Source organism: Cydia fagiglandana, chromosome 6, assembly GCF_963556715.1.
Source record: "Cydia fagiglandana chromosome 6, ilCydFagi1.1, whole genome shotgun sequence".
NCBI classification, from domain to species: Eukaryota; Metazoa; Arthropoda; class Insecta; order Lepidoptera; family Tortricidae; genus Cydia; species Cydia fagiglandana.
In genome coordinates this window covers 7,129,471-7,142,530 of record NC_085937.1, presented here as the reverse complement: position 1 = coordinate 7,142,530, position 13,060 = coordinate 7,129,471, and the positions used below count along the sequence as shown (strand labels likewise).

The window sequence follows — 13,060 nt, the reverse complement described above, 5'->3', positions numbered from 1 at the left end:
ACCAGTTTCCATTCCTCTCGAGTGTCCAGCTAAACAATAAACAACTATGTAATCAGTTGAAACTATCGCAAAAATGTAGTAAGATATCAATTTTGCTGGAAGCAGCAGCGACTTGCAGAAGTTAGTAACCCAGTTTGCTCCTATACAACTCGATTTAACGTTATTGAACAATAACCAAAGAAGAAGGAAACTACTGTTTCTGGATCTCATACGCGTATTATCTTAACTGTTATTATTAAGAGAGATTCTTTTTATTTCTTGGTATATACAGGAGGGGTTTATAAAATGTCTGGACATAATGTTGCTTTCTAAAAATTACTCCAGTATATTATGGGAAGGTAAATAGTAAAAGAAAACGGATAATATTATGCATTTATACAATTAAGTATGATATGAGTAAAAAAATCTATATTTTAAATTTTAAAAAAGTCTAGAGTCGGACCAAAAAAAGTCTGCAGCGTATTTGATAGCCCACGCAGTGCAAGTGTCATGTATACGTCATAATGTTTGACGTCATAGAAGTTTGACGTTTAAAATAAAACTTTCACTGCGTGGGCTATAAATCCGCTGCAGACTATTCTAGGTCTGACTCTAATAGAAAAGGCGTTTTAAACGTTCGAGGGATGATCAAACGGTACTTGGTGGTATTGAGTGAGCATATCTACATTAATTAAAATAAGAAAAATGTTAAAGACATGCATGTTTCTCGTTTCAGCGATCACACTATAAATTGAACTATCAGGCCAATTCTAGTTTTAGTTATTCCATCTGTTTCCCATATGATATTGAACTGTCAGTGTCAAAACTGACATTTCTTCAACCAAAAACGTTACTATTAACACTGACAGATATGATCATATGGGAAACAGATCAAGTAACTAAAACTCAAATTGGCACGTATGATTATATGAGTAATGAGTTTTAGAATTATTACCCATTTACTTAAATTACGGTAAAGTTATCGGTCTCGTCTCGTCTCTGTCATAGAATCTTCTACAAGTGGTACCTACACATAGTGGTACACTTCCAAATGGTAGCATCGACGAGATAGAGCGATCAATACAATAGGTTACATCAAATAGAAAAATATGCTTTGCTATAAGAACATTTCCAATATGACATGTTTAAAACGAGCATAAATTTACGAGTTTTACTACCCACCCTGTATTTACTTAGCAAACTATTGATACCGCTTTATCCCGGTTATTTTACGGCGTTAGGTTTCAACTTCTGTTTCATATCGATCGACCTTCATACACATTGCTATTTACGTCTTGTTCTCTTTATTTGTTTGACTTTGTTCATATTTAAGCGACTAGTCCGACAAGAAATTGTAGAAAATTATTGATGATGTGTACTTAAGAGCGCTCTTACAAGAAAAGTCGAAATAATGCAAAATTGATGATACTAGTCGACGAAATTCAGGACTTTGTGCTCATTATTAGAAACAATGAGTACTTGTTCCAGTAAAAGCGTCTTCTTATCTTTTTAAATATCGTTGTAAATATTAGAAAAAGGACTTATTAAATTAGTAATGAATTTTTTTCTGATGGTCGTTTCCGAAAAACCCCGTGAAGCACTGAACGGCAAGCTCTTATTTGGAAATGTTGAGAAGTTTACTCTGCTAAACCTGGCTATTTTGTATTACTAATACCCTGTACTTTAGGCATATCAAACGATATTTTTCCTACATACCTTTGAGAAAGAGAAAATCAAAGTAAAACGAACTCAATTTTCTCTCCGAAACAAGTGTCAATTTCTACGAAAATCTACTTAATATCGAAGTCATTTTCATACACAAGCAATCTGCAACGTTTGCTTAAACTGTTGGTATACATAAGTGTTTATGAAATTCTACTATAATTTTTTGGCAATTTTTTGAAAACTACTCTATATTACCGATGACGCGCGCTCGCCAGCTCAGTGCCGCGGCAGAGCTTGTACAGGCAGGACGTGTGTCGGTCGGCTCCGCACATTTTCAACGGCGACGACGAGGTTTTTTATCATTGTGTGCGGCGGGCGCCGTGTAAAACGCTATACTGTGTGCGTGTAAACCGCAACGAGAAACTTTGATCCTAGCACTGTTTTTATAGTATTATAATTTATAATGGTACAGTTTAATACTCTACCGGACAGGATTAAAAATATTTGAAACGACCTGACATTCTATATGTATTTATTTGACTCAAGATAGTACTCGGGGTCTGATGATGGAGCCGGAAGGTGGTCACCGGTACCAATCAACCATGCAACTAAACCACTTTGTGTTTAGGCTCGTTTTATTCATCTTAACAAGATCTTTAACACAAGATAGTACTCAGGGTCTGATGATGGAGCCGGAAGGTGGTCACCGGTACCAATCAACCATGCAACTAAACCACTTCGTGTTTGGGCACGTTTGATTCGGCTCAACAAGATCTTTGACTTAAGATAGTACTCAGGGTCTGATGATGGAGCCGGAAGATAGTCACCAGTACCAGTCAACCATGCAACTAAAGCATTTCGTGTTTAGGCTCGTTTTATTCGTCTCAACAAGATCTTTGACACAAGATAGTACTCAGGGTCTGATGATGGAGCCGGAAGGTGGTCACCGGTACCAATCAACCATGCAACTAAACCACTTCGTGTTTGGGCTCGTTTGATTCGTCTCAACAAGATCTTTGACACAAGATAGTACTCAGGGTCTGATGATGGAGCCGGAAGGTGGTCACCGGTACCAATTAACCATGCAACTAAACCACCTCGTGTTTGGGCTCGTTTGATTTGGCTCAACAAGATCTTTGACTTAAGATAGTACTCAGGGTCTGATGATGGAGCCGGAAGGTGGTCACCAGTACCAATCAACCATGCAACTAAACCACTTCGTGTTTAGGCTCGTTTTATTCGTCTCAACAAGATCTTTGACACAAGATAGTACTCAGGGTCTGATGATGGAGCCGGAAGGTGGTCACCGGTACCAATCAACCATGCAACTAAACCACTTCGTGTTTGGGCTCGTTTGATTCGTCTCAACAAGATCTTTGACACAAGATGTCTGATGATGGAGCCGGAAGGTGGTCACCGGTACCAATCAACCATGCAACTAAACCACTTCGTGTTTGGGCTCGTTTTATTCGTCTCAACAAGATCTTTGACACAAGATAGTACTCAGGGTCTGATGATGGAGCCGGAATGTGGTCACCGGTACTAATCAACCATGCAACTAAACCACTTCGTGTTTGGGCTCGTTTGATTCGTCTTAACAAGATCTTTGGCACAAGATAGTACTCAGGGTCTGATGATGGAGCCGGAAGGTGGTCACCGGTACCAATCAACCATGCAACTAAACCACTTCGTGTTTAGGCTCGTTTTATTCGTCTTAACAAGATCTTTGACATAAAATAGTACTCAGGGTCTGATGATGGAGCCGGAAGGTGGTCACCGGTACCAATCAACCATGCAACTAAACCACTTCGTGTTTGGGCTCGTTTGATTCGTCTCAACAAGATCTTTGACACAAGATAGTACTCAGGGTCTGATGATGGAGCCGGAAGGTGGTCACCGGTACCAATCAACCATGCAACTAAACCACTTCGTGTTTAGGCTCGTTTTATTCGTCTCAACAAGATCTTTGACACAAGATAGTACTCAGGGTCTGATGATGGAGCCGGAAGGTGGTCACCGGTACCAATCAACCGTGCAACGAAACCACTTCGTGTTTAGGCTCGTTTTATTCGTCTCAACAAGATCTTTGACACAAGATAGTACTCAGGGTCTGATGATGGAGCCGGAAGGTGGTCACCGGTACCAATCAACCATGCAACTAAACCTCTTCGTGTTTGGGCTTGTTTGATTAGTCTCAACAAGATCTTTGACACTGAAGATACACAAGGTTTGATTATGGAGCTGAAAGGTGGCCACGGGTACCAGTCTATCATGTAACTGGACCACTTCGTGTTTAGGCACGTTTTATTCGTCTCAACAAGATCTTTGACACAAGATAGTACTCAGGATCTGATGATGGAGCTCGAAGGTGGCGACGGGTACCTGTCTATCATGCAGTATTGGCATCAATTCTGAACTATGTAAATCAATCCGGATTGATCAATCGAATTGACGCGTCAATCCGAATTGATTTAATTCTGATTGACGCGTCAATCCGATTGAATCAATTGGAATTAACGCATCAATCCTCAATTGGGATTAAATCAATTCTCAATCTAGATTAACCTAGGGTCCCTTTTCCTTCCCTAAGATTAGTTTTCAAAGGTGTCCTTTTTAGGGACTTACTTACTGGACTTAAAGTCGATATCTGAGGTTCCCAGAGGTTCGAAAACATGTTCCTGATGTCAATATTGACTGATGTCCTTTTTAGGGACATTTTTCGAAATTGGCCAATTACGTTCATATTCGTAATCGATGTCGACCATAGGTCCCGAAAAATGTTTCTGACGTCAGTATTGAAGGATGTCCCTTCCATGTCGGGACATTTTTTTAAATTGATCGTTGGCACTTTAAAACGATATCTGAGATTTCCAAAGGTTCCGTAACATGTTTCCGACGGCAATACAGACGGAGTTTCCTTATTTTCTGGACATTTATGGGACATTACTTCCAATTAACCGATTGCGTTCAAAATCGATATCTGAGGTGCCCAAAGGTTTCGAAACATGTTTCTGACGGCAATACCGAGAAATGACCTTTTTTCAGCAGGGTGGCGTAAAGTAGTAAAGTAAGTACGCGGCTAAAGTGTAGAATCTAAATATTGCCGTTGAAACCATATTTTGCACCTCAGCTATCGATTTTGAATGCAATCAGTCACTTTCAAAGAATGTCACTAAAATGTCCCAAAACAGGACACCTTTCAATATTGCAGTTGAAAAAATGTTTAGAAACCTCTGTTTAAATCAGATATCGATTTTAAACGCAATCGGGTAATTTCTAGAAATGTCCCAAAAAAGGACATCTCTCAATATTTCCCTCGGAAACAAGTTTCGAGACCTTTGGGCACCTCAGATATCGATTTTGAACGCTATCGGTTAATTTCAAGGAAAGTCCCGAAAATGTTACAAAAAGGACATCCTTCATATAGCCGTCGGAAACATGTTTCGGAATCTTTGGTAAACTCAGACACCGCTTTTGAACGCATTTGGTCAGTTTCACAAAAATGGCCTAAATAAAAAGGACATTAGGTAGGTACATACAAAGTAATCTTCAATCCGAATTGACGATTGAGGATTGACCGATCAATTCGAATTAACGATTAGTAATCGTCAATCTTCAATCAGTAGATTTAGAATTAGTTTCGTCAATCGTCAATTCGAATTGATCGGTCAATTCTCAATCGTCAATTCGAATTGATTTTTTGCCAACACTGCTATCATGTAACTGAACCACTTCATGTTTGGGCTCGTTTGATTCGTCTCAACAAGACCTTGGACACAGGTTAGTACTCAGGGTCTGATGATGGAGCTCGAAGGTGGCGACGGGGTACCAGTCTATCACATAACTGAACCACTTTGTGTTTGGTTTATCACCTAGTGTCAAAGATCTTGTTGAGACGAATCAAACGAGCCTAAACACGATGTGGTTTAGTTGCATGGTTGATTGGTACCGGTGACCACCTTCCAGCTCCATCATCAGACTCTGAGTATCACCTAGTGTCAAAGATCTTGTTGAGACTAATCAAACGAGCCTAAACATGAAGTGGTTTAGTTGCATGGTTGATTGGTACCGGTGACCACCTTCCGGCTCCATCATCAGACTCTGAGTATCACCTAGTGTCAAAGATCTTGTTGAGACTAGTCAAACGAGCCTAAACATGAAGTGGTTCAGTTGCATGGTTGATTGGTACCGGTAACCAACTTCCAGCTCCATCATCAGACTCTGAGTATCACCTAGTGACAAAAAGATCTTGTTGAGATGAATAAAACGAGCCTAAACACGATGTTCAGAAAAGAAAACATAGTTATACATTTAGACGATGTGGTTTAGTTGTATGGTTGATTGGTAATGGTGACCACCTTCCAGCTCCATCATCAGACCCTGAGTACTGTCTTGTGTCAAAGATCTTGTTGAGACGAATCAAACGAGCCCAAACACGAAGTGGTTTAGTTACATGATAGACTGGTACCCGTGGCCACCTTCCAGCTCCATCATCAGACCCTGTGTATCTTCAGTTTCTTGTAACTTGTTTCTTGTAAATAAGCGAGTACCTATAATTTCTTTCAAGTAATATACGTTCATAAGTACGAGTATGGGGCTATTCATAAATTACGTCGTTTCAAATGGGAGGAGGGGGGGTCTGGACATCGGATGATGGTAGCATGACGTAGGAGGAAACAGAGTCATCCGAAGCATGATTTTTGGATGATTTGAGGGATGGGGGGGTCAAAAATATATGACGTAATTTATGAACAGCCCCTATGTACATTTGCACTGCATTTAGTATTTTCGTACTTACCAAATAACAGTTTTAGGACTTTATAAGTACAGTTAGTGTTGTTATGGTTGATTTCAATATGCTTCGCGAAGGATCAAGAATGTTTAATCCATCATTGTACTGCGAGTGTGGTAGAAGGGATCGGAATACTGAGCTCGCACGGCCTGCCGCAGCGCGTAAAATACCTAAACTCGCTCAACCCCGAAATGTAATAGCACTCTTAATGTTAATCATCATCATCATCATCATCATCATCATCATCTCAGCCATAAGACGTCCACTGCTGAACATAGGCCTCCCCCTTGGACCTTCATTCGTACCGCTCTGCTCTGCATGATGGGGGGTGAATGCCATTATCGCCACGCTTGGCAGGCGGGTTGGCGATCGCAGTCGAGCACACCGAATTTGAGGGACGCTGCTGCCCGTCCACCGGTGGCCTTGGACGTAGTTTAAGGACATACCCGGGTCCAGTTTAATGTTAATATTGAAGGCAAAATATACCGTCACTACAAAATAGGATGCACAATATTAAAATATGTATGTATTTTACTCATGCATACTAAAATTTGTAAACAAATCTTATTCATACAGATGTAGTGCATAATTATTTCCCATCGAATTTACTCGGAAACGATTATATCTGTCATGCTACTTCAGTCAACCTCAGTACTTTATGTACCGAGACTGATTGAAATAGCAAGACACAATCGTACGTTTTCGTGAAAATACGATGGAAATAGTTATTTGTTTTACAAGGGGACAAAGTTGTTGTTTAACAGCTCGTGCTAATACTACTAGGGTTAAACAAAATTTGCCCCCGAGTGAAACACAAAATTTTTCACCACACCAACCCGAATCAAATATTAAATGTAAAATATCAAACAAAATCAAACCAAATCAAATCCAAATGAATGTTATTAAATATTTATCATCCAAAATCATCATTTAATAGTCAATTCTACCAGCACACATCAGAAAACAACTCAGAATTTGCATTTGATTACTTTGCCTCACATGTGAATAAAACGCAACTTTGCTATCAGTTTTTGAAGTGCAAAGTAAGCCTTTCCGAGCTGGTGTGGTGAAAATAATTATGCACTACATCGGTAACAAGAATCGCCCACGGCTACAATTTCTTTAACACGTACGACACTTCCAATCGACATGACTCGAGACATAGCAACATGACAATCTTCTCATGAGTTAAATCGTTAAATCTCGTTAAATCATACGGGAGCTATACCTACAAATCAGGACCCCTAGCGTAAATTTCATTCGATAGCGTGACGGTTCGAGCGTGCTCGTTTGCGTTATGTCTATTTTTGTATAGGATTTTGAACAGCGCGCCAAGCGGGACGTTTTGGAAACTCAAAAAGATGATACAAAATTACACTTAACGCAAACGCTATTGAATGAAATGTACACTAGGGGTACAGTCATCTGCAATAATAAGTATATGTTACTCTTTGAAGGACGCAAAAATATGTGACACGCTCTTATGGCTCTACAAATAAAATCGTGTCAGATATTTTTGCGGCCTTCGTTGTGTAACATATTATTGCAGGTGACTGTACAGATACACGCGAACCGGTAAGACCAGTATAACTAAGAAACGAAATCGCGAAACTCGCTCAAGTGAAAATCTAAAAACCAAACATGTCGAACGAGCGCAACTAAAGGATGTTTTGCAAAAGTTTCCCGACATTTATTGCAGTTACCTACTCGGGAGGCATACCCCGGGATAGTAACGTACCGATCCCTCCCAGCTAACTCTGCTGAATAAGATATTTTATTCCATACTTATTCTTTTTTTATGTGTTTGTAAAGATAACACGTTTTATAGGTCAGACAAAAATGATGCAAAATGTTGACGTCTAGTTGAAGTCATTATGCTTTTCGAATAGTAGGTAGGTACCTATATTTTACCTATATTTTAACATTAAAAACTTCAGCATTTTCAACACTTATTTGAACATAATTATACTGGGTCTCTCGCGAATTTATTTTATTATTATTTTCAACGATTCGACACTAAAACCACTGATCGTGGTCGTGGATCAGAGGGTCTACCGCGAACCACGTTCGACGTGCTGCCTCTCTGTTGCACTTGTTAATTCGTACGTAAGACTGACAGGAAGGCAACAAATCGAACGTGGTTCGCGGTAGGCCCTCAGGAAATACCCCAGAATTTTTTATAGGGAACATGGTTTTAAGAGGTAAGTAGCTACTGTTACGATATTATTCTCAAGTTTTGAAATAAGTTTTTTTTTTTCTAAAAACCTGCTTATTAAAGAAAAATCATGTAGGTATTTAGGTACATAAAAGATATAATATACATTGGTACTACTAAACGAAATTAATAACTAGCTTTAAATCTAAAATAGGCCCCTGAGCCTTTGTACCGTTTTTCTTTTGTATAGGTACTTACACGCATTTCTTCTACCTATCATACAACAAAAAATATTGAAAATTAATTCGATTTTTATGGTGATGTGAATGAAGTAGCGACAATTCTAGTTTTTTTCTTTTTTCGACAATATTGGTACAAATATTTCAAAAATCTCGATGATTTCCTATTCAAAACCAATTTTGAGATTCCAGCTAATTGATTATCTGTTTCCACTAACAACATAAATAAACTTGCGTTTGAGCTACGTTATATGAGAACCGTCTCGCACGATCATCAAGAGAACGAACAAGACGATACACAATTACACATATAGCCTTTTCTTCTACTCACAACGCATACTCACGTGAGCAAACTCGAGTTCTAAAGATGACCAATATTACTTGAGCTCGAGATCTGTAACGACTGTACGGAATCTGATAGATGTCATAAGTTGGTTTGAACGAGGAGCCAACTCGTTTGCACTAGGTATACGATTGGAGCAACGATTGTAGGGGCCCGATTCGGATTTTGAAATAGACATCTATTAGATCTTTTAGACATCACCAAGATACGATAACAATATGTTTCAGATCTAAGCTGTCAAATTTGACATTTGCGCGATTCTGGAGATACTCTTGAACGATTTCCACAGGATATGACTTAGAGATCCAATTCACATCTAATACAGATATCTTACTCTATCTAACGTAAAAGTGACATTGGTTGCCCGAATTGCGCTGCAAAAGAGAACTAGTTGATATCTAAACTATAACGTATCTAGAATGTATCTAGTACGTGTCGTCTCTTGTGAATCTTGAAGTTCGAATACGGCAGTAGGTGTGTACCAGCCCTAACGGCTGGGAGTGGCTGCCGGCTATAACTTGCCAGTTAATTATAATCAAGATGATATGCAATTTGACCGACCGGCAGACTAATGTCTCGTTAGTACGCGATACCGCGCCATAACTATTGAGAGCTATCAAGTTATGCCTCTCAAATCGGTTATTGCTGCTATTTGGTGCGTTTAGGCTTAAGTGCCTAGTGTCTTGTTCTGTTGGAGTTTGATTTACGCTCCTGCGCAACTAATCCTCGGGTGAAGATAAAAGCATTTAGAATGTAAAACGGCAATTTGTTTACGATCATAAACTATTAACTTAGATATCTAATGTATGTCTGTTCTCTGTCTGTCATCCGTAGATTATGTTATTTGTAAGCCTGTTAATCATTCAATAATTCGATATTATTCCATATAAGTACCGAAATTACATTTAGGCGATACTTGAAATATGTTTATCTTGCCCCCAGTCTAGCACACTTCCAAACTTGACTTAAACATTTGAGTTTTACGCTAAATCCGTTGGTTCTGAGTTTTGCAGAGTTGTTTATAATGAACAAGCCAAGTTTGAGACCTCGGGCTTAGCTAATTACAAAAACTGGACAAAAAGTGGCCAATATCGAGACCTAGTAACAGGGTTCCTAAAACTAGACTATCCAAAAAGCTCTCAAAGCAGTTAAGATACTATAAATGTCATCAATATCACTTTTCTGTGCGTTCTCAGTTCTCCTAAATAAACTAATGTAAAATCCTGAATCACATTAATCTGCAAAAAACAATTAAAATTATTTTTGGTAATAATCTAGGTACTTAAAGTAAATACAAACTTTACTTTAACATTTCGCGTGAACAATAGTCGTTTGTGATTTCAATTAATCACGCACCTGCTATTTTAGGCATCTAATTGAATAAATAAGCAAACTCAGGAACGACTTACTTTAAGCTCTAATTAAAATCCAAGATTCTCCCCCTTAAACAATCCGAAACACGGCCAAAAATTTCCAACAATTTAAACTTTTATTACAAACCACAAAACTAAGCAACAGAACTATAGTCTGTATCTTTGGGTATTTAAATAAAAGTAAACAAACAATTTGTAAATTTTCGGGTAGTTATAACATTTATTGGTTAACCGACCAAATACAAAACTGCCTATCCAGGTGACTGTCACTGAACGACCTGACTTTAACCTACATTATTTGATCATGTAATGTTTTCATCTATCCTCAGCTGGCTTAAGGAGCCATTTAAGGGTAGATTTTGCTTACTTTTATTTAAATACCTAAAGATACAGACTATAGATCAAGCCGAGCTAAACCAGGCGTGGCTCACTCCGCGATTTCGTCGCTTTGCTACAGGTAGCTAAAAGTACATCCGTTCCAGCCCAATTTTGGGGAAAGCCATAAGCCGCGCGTGGCGCTGTCGCCACCTAGCGGCCATATCTGTGCTGATCGTAACAGAGGCGTTTTGTTAGAGAGTGAGTCTTCTGTACCTTGTACTATTATTTATTCTGTGGCTAAACGTAATTAAACTGATAGCAAAACAACGATAATATCGGTTCGTCGATTCTATTCAAAGTTAAAGTTCTCATCATATAGCCGGTGAAATTTCAAAGTTGCGGGAAATTTTGAAAAATATGATATTTAACGGAGCGAGAGGAGGGTCGGCAACAACTTCGAAGAGGAATCGCCCCCGGGGGAGCCGTGATGAATCTTTCACACGCTTTACCGCCTAGCACCGGGAGTCGAACCTGCACCCGGGGGCTAGCGTCCTGACTGAGAACTAGGTTTTTAGAACTGTGTGAAAACTGGGATATCAATATTATGTAAATTGTTGAGAAGATGAAGGAATTCTGTCTTTTGTGTATTTGTATGTTTAAACGATTGAAATGTTATGTTATTTGTTTGTTTTATTAAAGATGCTCTCGCCAATGTAACAAAATTTATGTAAAAGTGGTGATGTTACAAATATACAGAATCCTATTTTTTGTTTTATTTTTTTAATAATAATAACAAAAAAAATATTTAATAGAACAAACGCTACAATTAAATCAACATATTTGTTCTTACATAGGTAAATCCTAATTTATTAGGCCCATTTTTAAACCAATATGTTACTTATGTCCTATGACACTACACACATTTATTTTCATTTGTCACAAAAAAAAAACATTAAACAACTTAAACTAGTCAAAAATAATGTCGTAATTGTAAGTAAGACAACAGTCGGTCTTATTGCTAAAATATTGTATATAGAAACTCGTCGTTTCAAAAGCGCTTTGTCTTTAAAAAGTGTAACTATTTTATTCAAAAGAACAATTAAAAGTTGTTTTAATAGTCTCTCAACTACTTAACTTTTTCGTTATCGGTACGGGCAAGCATAATAACCCCGATTGCGATACTTAGCATCGATAAATTAAATATCTGTGTTGGAAATGTTGGAATTTATTGCGAAGTAATTTACAATAAAGTAATGAACCCTTTGACCGTCGAGTTTTGTCTAGCCCAACCACAGATTACCTCCCCTGTATTTCGCGTTATAAAGATTATACGAAAGCTCGCTCACAACATATATACTCGTGCACATAAGTACCCAACAATTAATTAATTACATCTTACATTATTTTGTTTTTCAAGAACCACAGTCCAAGTTAAAATGTATAAATTAGGTAATTTTTATACGCGTACAAAAGTGGAATTAATAGAATAAACAGTAATAGGTAGGTACATGATTTGATGTGAGTGTTAAATAATTAATCAAAATCAAAGCCAGTCAATTCTTTTCAATTTCGAATACCGATTCAGGGTGTTCACGTCGGTGTAACTGAACTAAGCATATTTTATTCTTTATCACTGGTCTCATGAATAGCATTCTAACTTTCAAAATCCATTAACGATAGAATTTTGACATTAGGTAGGTACTCTGAGTGCCAATTCCTCGCAATATTTAACGCTACGTCTTACGTAGGCGAACAACGCGCGAACGCGGCGCGGCGCGGCGCGGCGAAAGCGGCCGCCGCCGCGCCGCGCCGCGCCGCGCCGCCTGACATTCGCGTGCAAATCGCGCCGCACCGCGTTCGCAACGAGATCGCTTACGTAGGACACTTCTATGGGCATCAAAGGATTGATTTCGCCGCGCCGCGCCGCGCCGCGTTCGCGCGTTGTTCGCCTACGTAAGACGTAGCGTAAGTGCAAGCTAAATGTATTGTTACCGGTACATGTGTCAATTTAATTTATATCAAATTTAAGATTAATGTGTTTTCAGTCTTTTAGAGTTTAAAGTGTTTCCGAGATCTCTCCATTTTCGAGCACTAACTGTGCTGAGCACCAGTGCACGATGACCGCGCACCGCGCACGTACTGTAAGTTTCAATTTGATTAGTCTTACTTATATGCTCCATCTATTGAGTTAGCGAT

General features: G+C 38.7%; 1 protein-coding gene across 2 annotated transcripts in view; it reads right to left on the bottom strand.

Annotated features, from left to right (window-relative positions):
* LOC134665084 (alpha-L-fucosidase) overlaps positions 1-13,060 on the bottom strand; it is a 161,829-nt gene that overhangs the window by 14,966 nt on the left and 133,803 nt on the right. Inside the window, exon 8 of one of the 2 annotated variants that reach the window (XM_063521895.1) lies at positions 4,312-4,322. The exons of the other annotated variant lie outside the window; for it this stretch is intronic. The gene's annotated coding sequence lies outside the window, so the exon portion shown is untranslated. Of the gene's footprint in view, positions 1-4,311; positions 4,323-13,060 lie in introns of those variants that run through there. 2 annotated transcript variants of the gene reach the window in all.